The sequence below is a fragment of the Lynx rufus genome, unplaced genomic scaffold (genome assembly GCF_022079265.1).
Source record: "Lynx rufus isolate CCGP_SWC_20201006 ecotype Redwood Valley unplaced genomic scaffold, mLynRuf1.p SCAF_1, whole genome shotgun sequence".
NCBI classification, from domain to species: domain Eukaryota; kingdom Metazoa; phylum Chordata; class Mammalia; order Carnivora; family Felidae; genus Lynx; species Lynx rufus.
In genome coordinates, this window is record NW_025814823.1 from 9377625 (window position 1) to 9383624 (window position 6000).

The window sequence follows — 6000 nt, forward strand, 5'->3', positions numbered from 1 at the left end:
TGGCTGTGTTGTAATGGGTCTTCTTCCTGTCGTTCTTCTGGGGACACACCCTTAATGATGCGGTAAGAAAGCGGGAGGACATTCATTTGAGCATTTACAGTGAGTCAAGTCAGGCCCTATGCCAACCATCTCATTTGTTTTCTCTCATCCTCCCAGAGACCCTGGGAGGTGGGTAATACTCTTGCCCTCATTCCACAGACGAGGGAATTGAGGGATATTAGCGAGTAACTAACTTAACGGCACACAGATAACAAGGGACACGGGTGGGATTCAAACCCGAGTCTGTTGACCCCAACGTCATTGCTCCCAACCCTACAGTCCACAGCATGCCAGTCTTCCCGCTCAGATCTAAGCACCCCAAGGCCTCTGGAGCACCCCCAGAACAAAGAGGTCTTGCCTCAATATCTGTTCCCAGTCAAGGAGCCTTCTTAGCTGAGGCAACCCCACCCCTGCCATCAGCACATAGAGAAATCAGTCTTCCGATGTGTAGGTTTCTGATCCGACAAGGCAACGTGTCTACCCTGGCTGCTTAACTCCCAGGCTCCTGCCTTCATCTTGCCCTGTCCGTGATTCCAGAAGGTGGGAGAAGCTGGGAAGGCAGTGTGGGGAAACCTAGGAGGGTGAGAGCGGGGCCTCGGGCACCGCCCCAGCCACACACACTCCTTCCAGAGCCCAAGTGGGTGCTGACATAAAGACCGGAGCTGGGAAGGAGAGGCAGGGCTCCCACCAGAATCCGTAATCTAGCGCTGTCTGAAGACCCATAATCTCACTGGTGAGACTGAGCCCAAAGTCGGGCTCTTTGTCGACGGTGAGGAGGCTGCTTGGGATTCTCTCTCTGCCCCTCCCCCACTCACGTTCACACGCGCACGTGCATGCGTGTGCACACGCGCTCTCACTCTCCCAAATATAAATAAGCTTGAAAACAGTTTAAAACAGAATGCTCCCCAAATCTTGACATTTTCCAAGGATCAGACCGGGGGGGGGTCCCCTCATCGCCACCCACTTTCCTTGGACAGTCTCACCTTCACACAGCCCTCCCCCCGCCACGTGCTGTCTCCCCCCACATCTGCCTCTGTAGTCCCGGTTCGCGTCCCAACGTCCAGGCACGGCTCTCAGCTCTCTGTCGGACGTCTCCATCCACACCCCCTCCAGTCACCTTCAACCCAACAAACCCCAACTGATGAGACGCGCTGCCCATGACCTTTCTCATCTTTTCCTGGTTAATGGCCACTCTATCTAGCTGGTCTCCTGAAACCCAGGGGTCTCCCTGACTCTCCCACCTCACCCGTTCCCTAAATCCCACCAGAGACCAAATCCCGTTTATTCCACCTCCTGAGTACTTCTCACATCCATCCCTCCTTTCCTGCCTTCGGGGAGACTCTTACTGGTTTCCCTGTGGATTACTGAGGCAGCTTGCAACTGGCCGCAGGTTTCAGTCTTGCTTCCTCCAAAATAGCTCCCCGCTGCCCACACCGTGACCTTGGAATACAAGCCTGGCCCCGTGGCTCTGCTGTGGAGTACAAGGTCCTTCTACACTCAGACTCGGGATCTGGTATTTCCCTTATTCTGGCCGTAATGGTCACATTCACAGAACTCTGATGTGATAGTGTGATTTATAAGAAGAAATGTACATTTAGCCTTTGCCCGTTCCTGACGGAATTCTCAGACCTTCGGAATTCCTAAGCGATCAGAGTGACGAAGGCCGTCTTTCGCCGTGCTAACGACGTGACTTCGGAAAGCCCGGGGGTCAACCAAAGGATGGAGGCTGGTCCTCAGAGGAACCGACCTTGTCACTAGCGTGTTGGAACTTTCGGTCCCACCCTCCACTCCTGGTAAGGGCAGAGGGGCTGGAGGTTGACTCCATCACCAAGGGCCAATGATCAACTATGCCTGTCAGTGATTTAATGGAAAATGCTTGTGTAATGAAACCTCCATAAAAACTCAAACGGACAGGTTTTGGAGAGCTTCCAGGTTGGGGACCAGGATGCATCCACATGCTGCCACCCCAAGGCCCCAAACTCCACAAGGACTCCTTTGTTCAGGATCCCCTGTGTGTGTCTTCATCTGTCTTAATTCGTACCCTTTATTTTCCTTTCTAATAACCCAGTGATCTAGTGAGTTAACCAGTTGCCTGAGTTCTGTGAGACACGCTAGAAAATCAACTGAACCCCACGGGGGGGAGGGGGCGGCCCAAGGAACCTCTGATTGATAACCAGTTAATCGGAAGCACGAGTAACAACCTGAATTTGTGACTGGTCTCTGCAGGGGGGGGCCGTCTTCTGGGACTGAGCCCAGAACCTGTAGGGCCAGATGTCATCTCTAGGTAGATGGTGTCAGGACCGAGTGGAACATGGCTGGGGGAGAATTGCTTGGTGAGGGGAAAACCCCCTGCGCACACGCTGGAATTGGCGTCAGAATCTTGTGCAAACATCTCTCCCGCCTCCCGGCTCTCCCTGTGTGTCCTTCTGTCTGCAGTGCTCACAGCCGCAAGGATGCCTGCCCATCCTTCCAGACCCATCCAGCACACATGTCCTGCCCCGACAGCATCCAAGCCAGCTGGACCCCGTCTTTGCAGCGCTCCCAGAGCAACTTGGATGTAATTCCAGTACATCCCGTGCTGCACAGTATTCGAAGAATTCACTTCTATGTCTGCTTCTCCGCTGGGCTCGCCAGAAGCAGGGACGGTCTCCTCCTCACCGTCTCCAGGGCCTGTGACCGTGCTTGACTTTGTAAGGACTTAATTGTTTCCAGAAATCAATCTGCGAAACTCTTGGAGTCCTAAAACATTTAGAGCTGGAAGGGCAGCCCGCAGGACACCTCGTCAAAACACCCTCCTTTTCACCCAAAAAAGCTGCGAGCCTGAGCTGTAGGTGGCTGGACGTAGCTCACGGCTGCTACAGCTGGGCCTACCTTTTGCCCCCCGTCTGTAAAACCTGGGGTGCGGATACGACAGGGGGCGTGCCTGGCACCTCCGGGCTCGTGCCCACTGCACACGTGAGCATCTCCCAGTCGCGGAGCTCCTTGGATTTCCGGGAAGAGCAGGGATCCATCACCACCTCTCCCCTTCTCGTCCGCGTCCCGGGTTGCACGCACACCGGGCTCCAGCTGGCCTCTGACTTCTGGCCTGGCCTGGTTGCGTTCACACCCTCGCTTCTTAGCGGGCGGCCGGCCGGCGTGTGCAACGAAGCCCGCGCTCACGCGTGAGACCTTCCGCCGGGCGCGGGCGGGGGGGGGGGGGGCATCTCCAGGACGGACGTTCCTTTTGATCATTGTTTTATACGCTCTCGGCCTTATCAGGGTTATTAAGCCGTTTGGTATCCCGGGCAACCTGAGAGCAGCTCCCCGATGCTTTAACCCCCAAAGAGGCAGTTCCGAGGGAAGAAGAGGGCAATCCTCACCAAGTGCCACCGTCACGGGCTTAGCCTCTCAAGGGACTTTTCTGCACGCGACTGGGTCATCTCCAGGTAGTGCTTGGGCTTTGGCAGGAGAGAAGGGAAGGACTAAGGAGGGCGCCGGCTATGTAAGAATAGCTGCCAAGAGACATGTGTCTCCACGAGTCACATCCCCCCGGAGGACAGTGGGGCTCTGCTGCCCCCGAGGTCTGTACACACGCAGAGGGGAAGGACAAGGATGTTCTCAGCCTCCAGGGTAAGCAGGGCCTGTGATACACAGGCGTGTTCTTCAGGCCAGAGAGGAGCCCTGGGAACTATCTATCCGTCGGCAAGGAGGTGCTCGGTGAGCAGCGGTCCCCCAACGCGGCACCGCAGCAGGGACAAAGCTTGGCGTCACATGCCCTCTGGGGGGGGGGGGGGCTCCCAGCTGCAGTGCCGCGCACAAGGTCCCCGCAAGATTTCTCATGCCGCCACACTCCGTGGCCCGGTGGGGCTCAGGTGTCTCCCTGGCTTAGGTTCCCCACCCCCATATTTTCCAGGACCCGGAAGGGCTTCACGCCCTTACTTCTGGGGTGTCCCTGCTCACTTCGAGCCCTCCGGGTGGCCTGTGGTCCTTCCTTCTCTGCTTAGGCTTCCTTCCTGTGGTTCCTGAGGCTGTTGTCCCGAGGCTACGACCGAATGTCAAGGGCACAGGCCCTTGTTGCCCCTGTGGAGGGCACTGACCCCCATTAGCAGAGGCAGCTGTATCCTTGCTGATGCGTGCACGAAAACCTCATCACACCCGGAGCCAACTGCCTAGAGTTGGCTCACCTTCCCCACCGTTCCTTGTAGCTTGTCTTTTTTGAATGTTTATGTATTTATTTTGAGGGAGGAGAGAGAGCGAGCGCACCCGTGAGTGGGGAAGGGGCAGAGAGAGAGGGAGAGAGAGAATCCCAAGCAGGTGCCAAGCTGTCAGTGTGGAGCCCAATGTGGGGCTCCCACTCACGAACCGTGGGATCATGACCTGAGCCGAAATCAAGAGTTGGAGGCTTAACCAACTGAGCCACCCAGGCGCCCCATAGCTTGTTTTCCTATTTGTGCCTTCTCTACCCTTCACCCTCCTCCCGACGAGGGCTCTGCCCTGGCCCTAAGGTGTGTAAGCGGGGGAAGTGTGGCCAGGGGACGCTGGAGCAGCACAAACTTTTCCCCCTGGGGTGCTGGAGAGCCACCTCAGGCCCTCCTGGCGGGGCAGGTCTCCTGACGGTGCTAGATCCCTGCTTGAATGCTGCTTCGGGCTCAAGGGTGGGCTAAACGTCAGGGCAATCTGCCGTGTCAATTTCTTGCTAGTAGCAATCTGTTTTTACATGTTTTTGTGGGTCTTTCTGTACGGAATAGCAACCTCAACTCGCCTAATTAAAACTACTTTCTCAGAGCTCCCTGTTTTACCCCAAACCCAGAGGAAATAAGGCTGAGCCATGGAGCACACTTACAAGCACCATCCCGGCTGACCCCAGATGAGCAGAAAGTACCCGGAAGTCTCGGCAGAGGTGAAGTGATGGGCACTTCCTTGCCTTTGGATGATGATGAAGGCCAGGGGGTGCTGGATGAGACACGAAAGCTCAGGGGTCCTGTCCCGGCCGTGCTGTTGGAATCCTCTAGAAAAGTACGGATACCTGGGTCCTCCCGCAAAGATTCTGATTCCATTGGTCTGCAGTGTCGCCTGGGCACCGGTGTTTTTTAAATCCCCCTCGGTGATTCCGAACCTCCGCTGCATCTCCTCCCAACAGCTCCTTCCAGCCCACCTTTATTCTGGCATCTTCTAGCTCCAGGGAGAAGGCTTGGGTGATTCATCGCCAAGCAAAACCATTCACTACCCCTTAATAAGATGAATTTGTGTCACCAACAATAAGTCATCCTGTCTCTGGCCCTCTTCCGCTCCTGAAAAATCTCCATGTGCCATCGCTTCCTTCCCTTCAAACTGGTATTCTGATAAGTCTCCATTTTTTTTTTTAATTTTTTTTTCAACGTTTATTCATTTTTGGGACAGAGAGAGACAGAGCATGAATGGGGGAGGGGCAGAGAGAGAGGGAGACACACAGAATCGGAAACAGGCTCCAGGCTCCGAGCCATCAGCCCAGAGCCTGACGCGGGGCTCGAACTCACGGACCACGAGATCGTGACCTGGCTGAAGTCGGACGCTTAACCGACTGCGCCACCCAGGCGCCCGATCTCCATTTTTTTTAAAGGCATCCTGGTCATCAGAATGGGTGGTGTGTGTGTGTGTGTGTGTGTGTGTGTGTGTGTGTGTTTTGGGAGTGGGGAGGCTGCTGTTGGGGAGACAATGAATAGCCAATAAATTATATTTTGCAGAACTGAAGCTGCTGGTCCAGGTCCTCCCTCTGGGCAGGACAGCCCCCCAGGGCCAGGGACAGAGTGTGGGCACTGGTGTTTGTAAAGTCCAGGGAAGGCACTGCTTCGACTCTTAAGAAATTGCCATTTGTGATGGGGCAACCCGAGTGCCTTTTCTTTCGTTTTTTTTTTTTTAATTTTTTTTTAACATTTATTTATTTTTGAAGGACAGAGAGAGACAGAGTACTAGTTGGGGAGGGGCAGAGAGAAAGGGAGACAC